The 17,625-nt window shown below is 42.5% G+C and overlaps 1 protein-coding gene across 3 annotated transcripts in view; it reads right to left on the bottom strand.

Annotated features, from left to right (window-relative positions):
* Positions 1-17,625, bottom strand: part of sorcs3 (sortilin related VPS10 domain containing receptor 3) — a 309,125-nt gene that overhangs the window by 154,965 nt on the left and 136,535 nt on the right. The gene's annotated exons all lie outside the window — the stretch shown is intronic.

Below are 17,625 nucleotides of genomic sequence, written 5' to 3'. Positions count from 1 at the left end.
ATTGGAGTTTGTTCTGCCACTCTCACTGTTTACACTCTGCCATACCCACCACTGTTACTTCAAAACCTGTTCCCCCCCAGACCTGTTGATCTCACGTCAGTTCCCTCTGAGTATCATGACCTCCAGGAGGTTTTCAGCAAGGATTGTGCCCTGTCTCTACCACCTCACCGACCTTATGACTGTGGCATTGACTTGCTCCCCGGTGCTCCCTTGCCTTCGAGCAGACTTTATAATATCTCCAAGCCTGAGAGGGAGGCCATTGAGACTTATATCACTGACTCTGTTGCTACTGGTCTCATTCGCCCTTCTCGCTCTCCATTGGGGGCGGGGTTTTTTTTTGTTGACAAGAAGGATAAGACTCTACGCCCCTGTATTGTTTTCAGGGGCTTGAATGACATCACTGTGAAGAATAAATATCCTCTCCCGCTCATAGACTCAGCTTTTGGTTTCCTCCATCAAGCCACCATCTTTTCTAAGTTGGATCTCCGAAATGCCTACCACCTAGTTAGGATAAAGGAGGGAGACGAGTGGAAGACTGCGTTTAAGACGCCCCTGGGACATTTTGAATATTTAGTTATGCCTTTTGGGTTAACTAACGCCCCTGCTGTGTTTCAGGCACTCATTAACGATGTCCTTTGTGATATGCTTAACAGATTTGTCTTTGTGTATCTTGATGATATCCTCATCTTCTCTCGTGACCCCCAAGAACATGTCCAACACATGAGGTTGGTGCTGCAGAGACTTCTGGAGAACAGACTTTATGTTAAGGCTGAGAAGTGTGCATTTCATGTTTCCTCTGTTTCATTCCTCGGTTTTGTGGTGGAGAAGGGGCAGATCAGAGCCGACCCTGCCAAAGTCATGGCAGTGGCCGAATGGCCCACTCCTACAACGAGAAAGCAACTCCAAAGGTTCCTTGGTTTTGCCAACTTTTACCGCAGGTTTATTCGTGACTATAGTCGAGCAGCTGCCCCACTCACCAAGCTCACCTCAGTTAAAGTTCCCTTTGTGTGGTCATCTGAAGCTGAGGCTGCTTTTGCTATGTTGAAGTGTTTGTTTTCCTCTCACCCTGATTCTTCAGCCCCTTTCGTGGTCGAAGTGGATGCCTCTGACACTGGTGTAGGGGCAGTCCTCTCCCAGCGCTCAGCCTCAGACCAGAAGTTGCATTCCTGTGCCTTCTTTTGCCGCCGGCTCTCCCCGGCAGAAAGAAACTATGATGTGGGAAATCGGGAGCTTCTGGCAGTAGTCTTAGCCCTGCAGGAATGGAGGCACTGGCTTGAAGGCATGACTCACCAGTTTGTGGTATGGACTGACTACAGAAACATATCTTATCTCCGTTCTGCTCGCAGGCTCAACTCTCGCCAGGCTCGGTGGGCGCTTTTTCTGGGCCGGTTCAGCTTCACCCTCACCTATCGGCCAGGCTCACGGAACATCAAGGCGGACGCCCTGTCACGTCAGTTCGCTCCTCCGGTTGAGGAGCCATCCACAGGGACCATTCTTCCAGCCTCCTGTGTGGTGGGAGCAGCCAGGTGGGAGGTTGAGAGGGTTGTCCAGGAGGCACAAGAGGACCATCCAGCTCCTGAGGATTGTCCACCGGGTCGGCTGTTCGTTCCACCGCACGCCAGATCTTCAGTGCTCCAGTGGGGACATGATTCTAAGATAGCTTGCCATCCAGGAGCACTTCGGACTCTAGGCCTCCTCCAACAACGCTTCTGGTGGCCCTCCATGTCCTCTGACGCCAAGAAGTATGTCGCCGCCTGCTCCATCTGCGCCCGCAGTAAGGCATCCCACCGCACCCCTGCTGGTCTTTTACGCCCTCTTCCCATTCCTCATCGGCCTAGGTCTCACATCGCCATGGACTTCGTGACGGGTCTTCACCCATCGGAAGGAAATACAGTTAACCTGACTATTGTTGACCGCTTTTCCAAGGCCGTACACTTCGTTCCCCTACCTAAATTACCTTCTGCTCTGGAGACTGCTACACTAATCACCCAGCATGTTTTTAGATTGAATGGCATTCCTCTGGACATTGTTTCTGACAGGGGCCCGCAATTTGCCTCTCGAGTCTGGAAAGCGTTTTGCCGGGCGTTGGGGGCGTCGGCCAGTCTGTCATCAGTTTACCACCTGCAGACCAATGGCCAGACTGAGCGTGCTAATCAGGACCTGGAGGCAGCCCTTCGCTGTGTCTCTTCTCACCATCCAGTCTCCTGGGCCTCCCACCTGCCTTCGGTTGAATATGCCCACAACTCCCTGATTTGCTCCGCCACAGGGATGTCTCCATTAATGGCTTCTGTTGGGTTCCAACCCCCTCTCTTCCCCACCCAGGAGAGGGATGTGGCAGTTCCCTCAGTACAGGGGCATCTTCGGCGGGCCCGCAGAGTCTGGCATGAAGCTCGGGCAGCTCTCGCTCGCACTGCTGCTCGCAACCAGAGACTTGCAGACCGCCATCGCACGCCAGCCCCGGACTACCAGCCCGGCCAGAAGGTCTGGCTGTCCTCCCGTGATCTGCCACTCCAGACTGACTCCCGCAAACTGGCACCCAGGTACATTGGCCCGTTTGTCATTGAACGGATTATTAACCCCGCTGTGGTTAGGCTCAAGCTGCCTGCTGCCTTGAATGTCCACCCAGCATTTCATGTCTCACTGCTCAAACCAGTTTCTTCCAGTCCTCTGAGCCCTCCGGCCGAGCCCCCTCCTCCCCCCCGGATTATTGACAATCATCCTGCTTTCACCGTCCAGCGGTTGTTGGATGTACGAAGGCGAGGCCGGGGGTTCCAGTACTTGGTGGATTGGGAGGGGTACGGGCTAGAGGAGCGTTCATGGATCTCCCGCTCCCTGATTTTGGACCCTGCTCTCCTTAGGGACTTTTATGAGAGGTACCCGGACAGGCCTGGTAGGACGCCAGGAGGCGTCCGTTGAGGGGGGGTACTGTTATGATTCTGTTTAGTTTTGATTTTTTGTGTTTTTTCCTGTCTCTCCTCTGCAGGGCTGGTGTGTGACAGGGAGTTGGCTGGCTCCTCCCAGAAGCAGACAAGGCACACCTGTTTCCACTCACCTCTTCACCTGTAGATATAAAAGCCCGGTCCTCATGCCACTTCCCTGCCAGATAATTCCTTTGTGTTTCGACTCTCCGGTGTGTCTCGCTGCTCTCCTCGGCTTTTGGATTTATTGTGTGGATTTTTGCCTCCTGTCCCTGACGTCTCAGTGCCAGCCAACTTCCTGACTCCACTGCCGTATTTTTCTGTTCTTCTGCTTGAATAAAGCTTTTTGTTTTTTACCATCTCTCTCCAGTCGTTTGCTTTGGGGTCCAATATTCTATAGGCCTTAACAGGAACACACACACAAATTCCATGTATTGTATGTAATTAACAAATATACTAAGTCTGACATCTTCATTGACATTTTACAATCTTTCAAGGAGCATCCTCTAATAAGCTCACTAAACAAATATCAGTTCACAGAAATGTGATTCAATTTTTACAAGTGGCATGTTTGTATTGGACAGGTTATTTAACAGTGGAATAAATCTATTTTAAACTATTGGAAAGCACGGAAAATGTGTGTGCATTAAGATTAACCATTAAGATGACATAAACATGAAGTCCCGCTGAAATTATGAATGAAAAGCGTATAGTAATCATAGATAACACGGAAGGGTCCGTGATAGTTTGTTTTCATCCATCCATCCATCCATCTTCTCCCGCTTATCCGTGGTCGGATCGCGGGGGTAGCAGTTCCAGCAGAGAGCCCCAAACTTCCTTTTCCCTGGCGACATCAACCAGCTCTGACTGGGGGATCCCAAGGCGCTCCCAGGCCAGCGAAGAGATATAATCCATCCACCTGGTCCTAGGTCTACCCCTTGGTCCCTTGTTTTCATCTGATTTCAAATAAACAAACTCTTGGTTTTTAGAATATTAAACTTGTTTCACCAAATTCAGATGATAAATACAACTTTGAAGCTTGTAAAGGCATAATTACAAGCGGTAACTTAACGTCACAGCAGGCATAACAACAGCCGGTATTTAGCTAGTCACTGACTGCAAGAACATCTCTGAATCCTTCTTTTAACTGTGTCAAAAAAGAATGAGGGTTGCAAACAACCTTTTGATTTCAATCTGCCATAACTCCCGTGGATGTATGCTCATCATGCAGTGTGTATGAAGAATCCTATTTTAAATCATTCCATTCTTTGTCAGCATCAAGTCCCTTGTCGAGTGTGAGTGCCTCACAAAAGCAAGTGTTTAGCAGAACACCAGCTGTTTCTCTGGTGGAGGCTGGAGTAGATGTGATAAAAAGTCAGGCAAGAGTGTAAGAAGTGTGCGCATGCTCCAAAAATCTGCCGTTTGATCTCCTGCTCATTTGCCAGTGTGCATCATGTTGTAGAACTCGGGTAAATGTGCGTTTTATGTGCCATTTCCAAAGAAAAAGGGGGGAAAGTGCTCTCCTGGAAGGTGAGTGGGAGCTATCCTTCCCGCCTCTGCATAGCCTTTATCTGGCGCCTTTCTTCTCCCTGATAAGCAGCTCCAGAGCCAATCATGTGGAACTTACAACTCAGACAACTGAGAGCGAAGTTTTACCGAGTTAAGTAGACGGAGTGGGGAAATGAATAATAAACTTTCCTCCAACCTTCACTAAACTTTCTTCCTGTGATGCACCAACTCTTATGCTGTTCACACATTCAGCAGTACTGGCAGCTCTTTCTCAGAGTTGGCAGCAACTTGTCCATAATCTCATCAGATGCCTGGCCTCAGCACTGACTATATAACAGCACAACAGTACTATATAGTACCTAGCTATGGCACCCACGCCACCAGCCACATCATCAGCCACCACAGTCCAGCTCCACGCTGCGGGGGACCGATGTCAAAATGTTGCCTTGTGTGGAAATATTTGTGTAATTTCAGAAGAGCAGCGGAGTCAAAGCTCTGAGGCTATCCGCTGCTGATGACAAACACGAAACATTATGTACTTCCTTTGAGGCATATTCACTTACTAATCTCTGTGATTGGGAATCCATTACAGGCACATCTATTAGTTGTGGATTCAAATATAAAAAGAGCGATTAGGATGTTTTACAAATCTAATAAATCTTAAAAACACCAATTTAGCATTCCTAAATGGGAAGAAAAAGAATCAGCATTAATCACGGCAACATCTGGACGGAAGATGAGATGTAAAGTTGATTACAGCAAACCCAAAACAAACCAGAGCGATGCCCTTGATTTGTTGTGGTGTGAGTTTCCACATTGCCTCCAGACTAAAGCCTCATGATGGAATCTACCGTTTGCAGTGATGACAGCAAGCAAATGAGCATGTGCTTCAGGATATGAGGAAAGAGTCCAAAAGTGTGTAATTAAAAAGGTAGGTATTTAAATGTTAAAAAAAAGGATCAGAATAAATGACCTCTTTAATAACAGCGAGGCTGATTTATGGGATAACCCTGTTGTAAATTACGAAGGTGGAAACAAGGTTGCGGTAATTCACATTAAATGTGTGTTCAAATTGCATGCATGTAACATTATTTTCAGGGTGCCGATAATTCAGCGTTGTCATTTTATGTTTGTTGTACTATGAAATATGTGAAATGCAGGGTGCTCACGGATGCTTTGTGTTGACTCCAGGTTGACAGTAACTCATGAATAATCCAGTGAACTGCTCTGTTTGACTGGCTTCTGATGAACACTTTTTCTACCTGCATGGGTACTGCATATTATATGAGTGATTCGGCATGTAAGTAAAGTCCAGTCGGAAGCTTTTGTTGTTGTTGTGGTTTCTATTGTTGCTCTATTATGAGACCACTTGTACAAGTATGCTCATCAGGATTCTTACACCTTTTCCAAAGTCAAATTCAAGCACTTTTCAAGCATTTTCAAGGTGCATTTTCAAGCAGCTTACAGCTGTTGTAAATTACATATTTATATACACATATTCAAATGATTATTTCCCTACCTCACATTAAATCAGATGTTCTTTATGCTATAAACAACCAAATGTGTGTTTCGTGATAGCCTTCTACACGAGGATGAAAAATTAAAGAAAAGAAAACTAAGTTTAATATTTCAAAATGAGTGACCTGTACGTAGACTGGGCCTCCCATATAACCTGTCTGAGCCAATATACAACAATCAGCCAAATAACTTTTCAATACATCATTGATTACTATTTTTGAGGTACTTTTAGGTTAGCAGTAAAGTCAGAGGTACATGGTGTACTTCTACTACACTACAGTTCAGAGGTACATGGTGTACTTCTACTCCACTACAGTTCAGAGGTACATGGTGTACTTCTACTCCACTACAGTTCAGAGGTACATGGTGTACTTCTACTCCTCTACAGTTCAGAGGTACATGGTGTACTTCTACTCCACTACAGTTCAGAGGTAAATGGTGTACTTCTACTCCACTACAGTTCAGAGGTACATGGTGTACTTCTACTCCACTACAGTTCAGAGGTACATGGTGTACTTCTACTCCACTACAGTTCAGAGGTACATGGTGTACTTCTACTCCTCTACAGTTCAGAGGTACATGGTGTACTTCTACTCCACTACAGTTCAGAGGTACATGGTGTACTTCTACTCCTCTACAGTTCAGAGGTACATGGTGTACTTCTACTCCACTACAGTTCAGAGGTACATGGTGTACTTCTACTCCACTACAGTTCAGAGGTACATGGTGTACTTCTACTCCACTACAGTTCAGAGGTACATGGTGTACTTCTACTCCACTACAGTTCAGAGGTACATGGTGTACTTCTACTCCACTACAGTTCAGAGGTACATGTGTACTTCTACTCCACTACAGTTCAGAGGTACATGGTGTACTTCTACTCCACTACAGTTCAGAGGTACATGGTGTACTTCTACTCCTCTACAGTTCAGAGGTACATGGTGTACTTCTACTCCACTACAGTTCAGAGGTACATGGTGTACTTCTACTCCACTACAGTTCAGAGGTACATGGTGTACTTCTACTCACTACAGTTCAGAGGTACATGGTGTACTTCTACTCCTCTACAGTTCAGAGGTACATGGTGTACTTCTACTCCACTACAGTTCAGAGGTACATGGTGTACTTCTACTCCACTACAGTTCAGAGGTACATGGTGTACTTCTACTCCACTACAGTTCAGAGGTAAATGGTGTACTTCTACTCCACTACAGTTCAGAGGTAAATGGTGTACTTCTACTCCACTACAGTTCAGAGGTAAATGGTGTACTTCTACTCCACTACAGTTCAGAGGTAAATGGTGTACTTCTACTCCACTACAGTTCAGAGGTACATGGTGTACTTTTGCTCCACTAAATGTATTTAATACCTTTAGTTACTTCACAGATGTGGATGAATGATGTGAAATATAATCAAGTGTTGAATCAGACTTTAGTTCCACCTGGAGTAAATCCACCAGCTACCCTGCAGTATACAAAGTCATTCAAACTAGCTGCACCTTTACCAGCTTTGAGAACACTTTCATGATCAATCATTATAAAACATATCATATATATTATTCTAACGTTAGCTTAAACAAACATAACATGCAACGTTAGCCTAATCTAAAATGCTCTTCTACGGCGTACCTTTCATGTGGCTCGTCAGCGCAGACTCTCGCATCGTTATTTTTGCAAACTTTGCAGGAGGCTACTCGTGGGCTTGACCCTCGTCTTAGCCATGGCTTGTATTTGTCTTCTGCTAGCCAACGCTCGTTGAAACTGCAACTTCCTGGCACACAGTCATCTATCACTCTCATCAGAATGCCCAGGTCACACGTAACACAAACACTTGCAGGTCGCGCGCATAGCGCGGGAGGGCCGCAGCGGAGCTGTTTTATATAGAAGTGAAGCAATTATTTTTCTTTTAATCTAAAAAGCGAACTATTCAGTCAGACAGCAATTTATTGTAAAAGTAAAGCATTTACATTTTCAAGCACTTTATCTCAATTTCAAGCACCATTCCCAAAATGCAACCTTGAAAACACCACCTCAAATTTCAAGCATTTTCAAGGATTTCAAGCACCCGTACGAACCCTGGCTCATACTAGATCATTATTAAGCCCCAATTTTATTTAGTTCCAATGTTCAGTGCCAATGCAGGACTATCTTAGTATTTGTTGTTTTTGCGAGTTGGTGTTACAAATGTTGTTTTTACACACAGTTTTTAAAGGGTACGTGTTAAAACAATCTCCAGAAGACACCAAGTCATATCAAATTTCAGTTGCTGACGTGTTTTTGGCCAACTGACAAATGCACACATGTAGATACTATATTTACTCTTCTTTGTTTGTTGCTGAGCAGGTAGTGTATTAAGGCTTAACAATTTGGAGAAAAATATCATATTAGGATTATTGTGACATTTATTAAAGTTACGGACAAAAATTCAACAAACCAGAGTTGACATTAAGTTTCACATGGAACACGAACACTAGTATTTGTAGCCCTGTGATTGTTTGACACATACATCCCCACCTCCTAACTACACCAACGTCAGCGGACTGAGATGTATCAGTAATAGGTCAAAGACTATTGTAATCTGCGATAAAGTGTTTTCTATTTAAATGTAATTGACAATAGTTGAATGGGAACATCATCTTTGGGAGTCAAGGCAGAGTTCAGAGTTATGCATAGCTGTAGTTTTTTTTAAAGTATGAATTCACCATGGAGCTTTATTGCTAGTTTTTAGTTTTGTAACGTTTTGTACATGAGTAAAGTATTAGAGTAAATGTACTTTGTTACTCTCCAACACTGTCAGAGTATAACGAAAATTCCTTTTGCTGCAGACCGCTGCAATGTTTTTCATATTGTTTTTTTCCCCAAGCTAGAGTAGATGTAATATTGCTTCACGTTATTGCTGAAGTGGGCGTGGTTGAATCTTAACTAGGTTAGACAAATGATAGACACGAGCAAGCAGTGCAACAGTAGGTGTATAAACCTAAACCTCTCCAGGATGCTTTCATAGAAGGGCTTTTGAAAGTTATTTCGAGTCCAGGGTGGCAAGGTTTTGAGGAAAAAACCAAGTCCAATTGTAAAAGGTCAGAGACATCAGGTGGGTCTCTCCGAGAGAGCCGGGCCCTTATTATAGGCACTGACCTGTGAAATATCACATAGCCTGTGAGCATGCTCAGCAAAATGATGCAATTTGAGCGGATGTTACTCCTAACCCCTAGGTGACCCCATCATGGCATAGTGGGAGAGGAGTCTGAAGCAAGGGAGGGAAAATGCAGAGCTATCTCCTACGTCAGGGGTCGGCAACAGGCGGACCGCGGTCCGGATCCGGACCCAGACGCCGACCTATACGGACCCGGACCTATAATCAATACATTAATAGGGGATTTCAATTTTGACGGGCGATTCTATTTTAACCGCCGCCGACAGGGGGCGAAAGAGACGAGTGAGCGATACAGGGTGAGAAACACAGAAGAGATGAGAGAGCGGAAGAGATGAGAGAGCGGCAGAGAGAAGCGGAGAGGAAAGTGAGTGAAGAGAATAATTAGCGATACAGGGAGAGAAGCGGAGAGGAGAGTGAACAGGCGTGACAGGAGAGACAAATAATTACACATGGCACTCTCCAAAAAGAGGAAAGTGGACAGTGAGAACAGAGCTTTTAACCTTGAGTGGACTCATTCATGTTCATCCTGCCCACTGGGAGCACAGAACCAGTGTGTCTCATTTGTTCAGAGACCGTGGCGCTCATTAAAAGTGCCAAAACGCCACGATGAGACAAAACACAAAGTGTTTGTCCAAACATTCCCTCTCAATTCAGAACTGAGGTCACAAAAAATAAGCAGTCTCAGAGCCCAATATGATCAGTCGACCAGGATCAAAATTAAAACTAAATATCGTTCCAGGGCAGGCTAACCGAGGCTAACCAATGAGCACCTGCATGTGTGTATGATAATGGCCCTGACACCATTTCAGCCCAGATTTAAACTCCTGGCAGGACAACAAGCTCAAGCTCAATTCTCGCAATATATGAGAAAGAAGGGAAAGAAAGAGAAACTTTAAAACTGTTCAATTGCTATGATGTGTAAAGACTGATATTGTTCTATAATCGTCTGAAACTGTCAAGTCATGATGTGAAACGGTTAACAAAGAAAAAGGGACACTCAAGCTGCTGCTACACTTTATTTTATTTATCTAAAATTAAGCACTTTTAAGATGCACATATTTTTAAAAGCTATTTTATTTATTTTCTCTATTTTATTTTAAAATGCAGCCCGAGAGGAACATTACACATATTCACAGTATTTACTGTATATCTGTCTAGTTCAATGTTAATAGACAATAAATATTGTTGTTGTTGAATTGTACTTTCTTTATTTGATTGGCAGTCGGTTGTTGATTACATGCAGACGTTGATAAAGCTACAGGTCACTTCAATATATATCACACTAATTCATGAAGCAAGTTAGACATTTTGATGTTCCGGGCCTTTGCATGGGGACATTTTCTCTAACTGGACCTCGTTGAATTTGAGTTGAAGACCCCTGTCCTCCTACGTCCTCTCTCTCTGTGATGGTGACCAGTGTTTGAGCAAAGGAAACCCCTCCATCAATGATGGCCTCAAAACAGAGATAGTGCAAATCCACTGAAGGTCATTTATATTTTTCTTTTTAGCCAAACATTTAGTCACGGTCAGTAACATGGACAAAAAAGGGACACAGCTTCCTCCGGTTATTACTGGGTACCTTTTCAAATGAAAAATAAAGTATTACTGTAGGATAGAAATAAAAGCATGAGACACAGAATAAAATGTGATCGTCAAAATGCAAAATATGTGTTTTTATGTTGTGTAGTATTTCCCTTTGTCCCTATAAACTATTTTTGCCAGGAATGACTGTATTCAATATAAATTAGGTTTGAAGAATGGTTGCGTTGATGCTTAGTTTACGTTTCGAGAAAACAAAATATCTAACAATATTCCTTAATTAATTACCGTGGGAACTTTGGCCAAAAAATACCAGATTCTTAATTCCAGGTTTTCACCCCTAAATGATGTGTAACATGCTTTAACAGTGGTTCTGATGCAATATACAGTATATGAACGCTTGACCAGAGTTATAGAATACAATATACAACCGTTGTCACATACTAAGTAGTACTTCTAATGAGTAGAAACTGACAGTTATGTACAATTTGTGAAGCTTGCATTTATCTATTTTCAAGACATTAAACAACTAGTGCTGCAAATCCCCCACTAACTCTCTTACCTGTTACTCAATACTTCAAAATCAATTTTATTTTTCGGTGATCTTAATTTCAGGCACTTATCCTTATTTCTTCTTACCAAACATCATTATAACTGTAATCAAAGATTACTAGAGGGTAAAAACTAAAATTAGAGAATGTTCTTTTTTCATCAAATGAAGTTGCTCAAGGCAATTATAAAACCTATTAAATCAAAAATAATTAGACTTAATCTGCTTATAATTTGGTGCGAAAATGTGCCTTAATGACATAGGAAAATGTTCCCTGGCGGGGGGGGGGGGGGGGGGGGGGAATTAAAAATGTAACATGTTTATTGGTGATATGGTGCTATCATTTAGAAGGCCATTGGGAGAGAGTTGATCATTGATTTGATATTGATTGAACTCAAACCACACAATACTTGTTAAACTAGAGGTATTTGCGGAGGCAGTTCCAGTGGAGCTTTACAACAAAGTGGCATTGAGAAAATGTACAAGACCTCTATAAGACTAGAGCTCATAAATCACATGCATATGTTTAAGAAATCTAAGTATTTGGATAGTGATTATGAAGAAAAGGCAGTCAACCAGTTGGCAACTGGACAAGTTAAGTCAACTGGTTCACTAATATAATAGATATAGATATATATATAGATATATATAGATATATATAATAGAGCCAGATTTGATTGATGCTTAGTCGCTAATTTAAAGCCTTGAACACTTTTTTTTGTTTTTTTGTTATGTGGATTTGTAGTATTTGTGTTACTGTATGTTCAATAAAGGTGTATTTTGCTAAATCTTGAGACATTGCCACTGTATGTACTAGGCCTCAAGAGCCTTTCTTGTGCTGGCAGACACATAGAAACATATTGGCGGGGCGCACTTCGCACGTGCACACACTAAAAAATTCCACGCACTCACATTTTGCTGGGCCTTAGCACCGCTGCTATGACTCCATAGGGGAAACACTGAACCTAGTACGATTGTCTGTCATATCAGTCACTGCAAGTACAGCATTTTGATATCTCAGTGTCAATGTAACAGGATAACCAGATTAGTTTCAGTATAGCTTGACGATTTGTGACCAAAGGACTATAATTGATTTCCAAATTTGCCTTAACTATTGGCCCCTGGGCACTTTCACCCACCAAACCAAGATGATGCCCAATTAAGGCAACATGTTCCCATCTGACACCACTAATGAGGCTCAGCACAAGTTTAATCAGAAAGACTGTCTCTATACTCACTCATTCACAATTCTATGTTACTAATATTGACCCTCCAATTCCCCAGCTAAACTAACCAAATTAATTGCTCTCATCTCCCATAAGCCAATCAAAGCTCTCAGCTGTCATTTCACGCAAACAGACACAGCCCTCATTCACCTTCAGTTCATCACATCCTGGGCCAAGGTCAAGCTCAGAATCACTCCTGTTCACTGGATCCATCAACATTCCCTTCAGCCCCTCACCACTACCAGTGTCTAGACTCCTAAGGGAGTTCTCCGTTCCCTGCTTGGCTTCTCCTTCCCCTAGAGTTTATTTCATCCCAAAGAGGAAAGACTATTACTTGTCACACTTTGAACAGATGGCAATAAATCCAGTATTGTTTCCTAAAACACAGTATTTATTGATTGAACTGACATTACATGCTCTTCTCACTGCTTCCGAAAGTAGATCCAATGCATCCTTCGCAGTATGACAGCGCATTTAAGTCCACATTTATTTGGAACACCTGCACAACTTTCTGTTCATTTACACCTCATGGTACGGCTAAACTGATCTCAACTCGGCTCACTGTGTTTTGGTTTTCAACTAGGAATAGAACCTGGTAATTTGTTAGTACTGCCTAAGGCAAAACTAGATGATGGCAAAGAATTGTCACTGGCAAGACCTCCTGCACCAGCCTGATTTGTTGACAGGGCAAACAACGGTCAATAGTGATAACTCATGCAACCTGGATGTAAAGCAAATGGCAGCCAGCAAATGTATGGTGTTCACTCACTGCTCCTTGTAATTGTTGTTTGGTTGCTGATGAAGGTTACTACTGCTAAAACAGCAACGAATCACATCTTAAATTGTAATAATCTTGTTCAGTTCAGTGCAAATAAACAAAGTTATTATGAAGCTTTAAAGTTAATAGATTTTTCTAATTAGCAAGAGGTAATGTCAACATCTCAGCTCAATTTTGATTAAGTTAAGGATGCATTCATATACTGTATCAAATATGATGCCCTACACTAAAATTAGAGTGTTGCATTCTATTTCTCTATGAATTATCGAACAGGTAAGTATAAATACATGAAATAAAAACATTACTGTCTAAATGTAAAAAAAATGAAGGGTGTTTCCTTGTGCAGTGAATTAACCAATGTTCCAGTTTGTGCTATTGCTCTCCGATGATCAGCCTGACTATTTACGAACCCAACCTTAGTCAAACTAAACTCATTTAGCACAAAACTACACCTGAATAGGCACACTTTTGCAATATCTTTCTAATATACCACAGGTTATATCTCATTATATTCCTATCAACAACACAGTTGTTGTTTCTGATGCTATTGGTGCTGGCCTGACAGTGGTGCTTTCTGTCTCCAGTGAGGGGAGCTCCAATGCTAAAAGATACTGACTGTCAGAGAAAACAACGTTGTAAGTTCAGATTGAGGATTCTTATTTATAAGCCTGTGCTTAATGTCTTTATAACTGAGCCTGAAGTAATATATAAAGAAAATTAGATATAAGTACTAGCTCATGTGTGTTGTACCGGTACAAAAATAGAACATCAGCTCATAATCGTGCCTTCCAGCTCAGTAATCTGAACACACCTTCAATAAACTCACTGTGTAAGTCACTGCTGGATAAGCTTGTTTTGCGAAAAGTACAAGTATAGAATTTGTCGAATTCACCTCGTGTTAGGAGGGAAATACAACCTGACTTTGCTGTTCGCATCAATTTGCCCACGTCTGAATACCTGCAAAAGAGTACAGGGCCTGTCATATTTGTTTTCATCTGGAGAGGGACAATACTCCAGAGGCCAGATGAGAGAGGCGGAACAACTTTGAAGAAGAATTGTTTTGCTGAGTTGATTCATTGTCAACAATGAAAAGTCCGCCTTCCTTCTCTTCCCCCCCTATCTACTGCGCACATATGCACATCCTTTGAAGATTATGCACAGGCTGACTGATCAGCATTCGTTGTTTAAGGTCAGCATGTTCATACAAATTGACAGATTGACTGGGCGATACTTTGAGGTGATGCCACTGCCTTGACCTTTGCTAAAAGGTTTGCGACTTCTTCCCCGTGAAGTGATAAACATTCTTTCCAACTGCTCCTTTTCAAACCCTATCAGAGGTGTGATCTCAATTAGCCGGCAACGGAGAGACGAATCACGGAGCGTAGCTGACACGAGACAGCCGGGCTTTCTCCACACCAACACAGTTGAGCTGATTCAAGAAAATGGCGCCTCCGATACACAGTTAGCCTTTTATCTTTCCCCTTTTTTATTCCCCTGTCCATTTGACTTCCTTCAGCTTCTGACATTCCTGCCATACATACTGCATCTTCTCAGACACTGATGTACGGGAAAGTCAAGCCTAGACGGACAGCTGCTCCCCTCGCTGTAAGTTTGTGGGCGAGTGACAGGGCTGGGAGTGCTGCCAATAATGCTGTTCAAGCACAGTGATGCGCCTGTTTTCTCACCATGGAGGAATTATCTCACCTGATTACATCTTCCCTACAGAGTTGAACTGTCATGTTGCATTTATCTCTGATAAAAAGTGCTTGGTTGAGGCCAATCATGACTTATTTGTGTGCAAATAAATTCATGATTATACTACATCTTACTGGGGCTGGGGCTGCCTTCCTAAAAGCTGAACATAGTTTATGAAGGTTCTTTCCGAGTTGTATTTTTCCAAAAAAGGTTGGATATGCCCCGATTTGGACTTTGTCCTTTCACTTCCTTTTTTTACTTAGTGTCTAACTTAGTGACTACTTAGTGTCTGATTTGAAGCCTAAAGCTGGATTGCTGAAAACCATAGTGATTGACATTGCAACACTTTTTCAACATACATTTAATCACAATATTTAAATGAAAACCTCTTTAATTTGACAGAGCTTCTAGCTAGAACCACATAATTGACTTCAAAAATGACTTCATTCTTAAAAAAATAATCCCTAATGAGTGTAACATGGGAGGGTCTGGTCCAGTGGGTTTTCATCTGATCTAAATTTCAGAATGTCCTCGTTGCTTCTCCTAGATTAAAATGAGTTAGCCTAATCAATACGATAGATGAATCGATAGATAATCCTGAACATTGTGCTGTAGATTGAACATTACGAAGGACAGCCTGGATTCCCCTCGTAATATAACAATGGCCAAAAACTTTGAAGGCCTTTTGCTCAAAATGGTGTCTTGGTTACAGTCATTACAATAGTGTATGATATATTATGGTCAATATTTGGGGTGGAAAGACAATAACGGTATCATTAGAAAGCTAAGAAGTGTTTGGTCTTGTTGTGACTCATTCCAATAGAGCAGGTCACATATTGTTTGACATACAAGCATTTAAAATGTATAGTGTCTAGTGTTGAGATTAACCAAAGTTTTCTCCTTGGAGTTTATTGAAGCCACGTTCAGTTTACATAAGGATGGTTTTCACCTCTCCTTTAGGCTACACTGTGTCCTCTCTGCCATCTGTGGTGGTTGTGATGGGGGATATGTAAAAGAGGGTTTATGCAACAGTGCAGAGGGACCACAAAAGTGAGAAACTTCTACACATACAGATGGATGAGCATTGGAGAAAAGGTAACGAGGGTTTAAAAGGGCAGAGAAGGTTTTGAAATGCTGTCATAGAGGCTATCCATAAAGAAATATATCAAACTATTTTATATATGCCTAACTGATGCAGCTAAAATAGCTGTCTTCTCTCTTTCCGAAGAATATCTGGGGACTCCATTTTCCATGCGCTTAGTCAAATACCAAAACAGGACTCTGTTTTTGCCTCGGGGGTCCAAATTACACAGTCGCTGTCTAAATGTCAGAAATGGCTAGCAGTCACTTTGGCACAGCTCATCATTGTCAAACTAACGCTTTAAGCTGGGCAGCAGCAGCAAAACTTGAGAAGTACAAATGTTTTGCGCTTAAAAAGGGACTGTCGTCTTGAAAATCTCCACAAAAAAAGATGTGCAGATGGAACACTGTTTGTTTCTCTTTAGGCAAATAGAGCTGGTTGTGTTTGAACCAGTTATTGCATACTTGAGTACAGAAGTGCGTAGCTGGAGAAAAGGAACAGTCAAAAAGCAATTTTGATCCGAATCGAGACAGGATGGGATTCATTGTTTTTGAGTAGTAAAAAAACGGACCTTTATGTATTTAAAAATGTTTTATCTGATTCTGACTGGCTTTTCTGTCTTCCTTTTTCTTTGCTTACCTTGTATCGTAGTCACCCATTTAGGGTGCGAGCATATTACCTCATATTTAAGTATGCTGTAAATGCACAAAAGATCTTTATAACACACTACAGGAAAGGGAAACTCCAAAAAGCAGATAAGGGCCTATTTATTGTGTGTCTCTTATTTAGCTCTTTATCTGCACTGTCCGTTTGCAGTTACAACGTAAATGTATCTGCTGTGGGAAGAATTAAGGATTTCTGATTCTGATTGTGTTTTAAGTTTTCGGAAAGGGTTGACAAAAGACACAAGCCTTTGAATACCACTCTTACTAACAGAAAATGCAGCCTTCTGTGACTAGCAACGGTTGCTAAGCTCTAGGATTGGACAATTGCTGTTCAGGGGTTTTTGTGAACGGTAATTGACCTGAGAGGACCCGATATTCCCATACTACACACTGTTTCCATGGTAAAACTGTTCAAATCCTACCCGAGAGCACGCTGTCACATGAGGCATCTCCCGAAACCTCAGACAAAGGAATAACTGTATTCATGTTACACTATTTGAAAATTGGTTCCACTCATTATCAACTTATCAGAAATGTGCAGCCCATCTTTGGGTAGTTTGTTTTTACTCTGTGCAAGAACTATTTTCTGAAGTGTGTGTCTTTGTGTTTATTCCCGGGAGGGTTCGAGGAAGGGGAGTGCATCATAATACGGCAGAACAAGAGCATGGCAAACAGCATCCTCCACACTGAGTGCCCGTCTGACCGTGCGTGACACCAGAACACGCTGTTCACAGTGCCACGGGAGAGGAGAAGGAAAAAAGACACAGTGATAGCAGACAGGTGGGAAAAGAGACTGATGGTTGTGCAAGAAAATGAGTGGGCGAAATAGAGATGAAGAACATTTATCATAAGGGTTCATAACAGTGAGCTGAGTCAGATTCTGTTAGCTGTCAGCCACTGGAGCATATGTTGTACTGACTGGTCAATTCGCCGAAACATCAAGCCAATCGCAGGATCATTGCACAAGGCTAATTATACCATTCAGTACTCAAA

This window comes from Gymnodraco acuticeps, unplaced genomic scaffold (assembly GCF_902827175.1).
Source record: "Gymnodraco acuticeps unplaced genomic scaffold, fGymAcu1.1, whole genome shotgun sequence".
Lineage (NCBI taxonomy): Eukaryota > Metazoa > Chordata > Actinopteri > Perciformes > Bathydraconidae > Gymnodraco > Gymnodraco acuticeps.
Note: the sequence above shows the minus strand (reverse complement) of the source record. Positions and strands in the feature narration are given on the sequence as shown.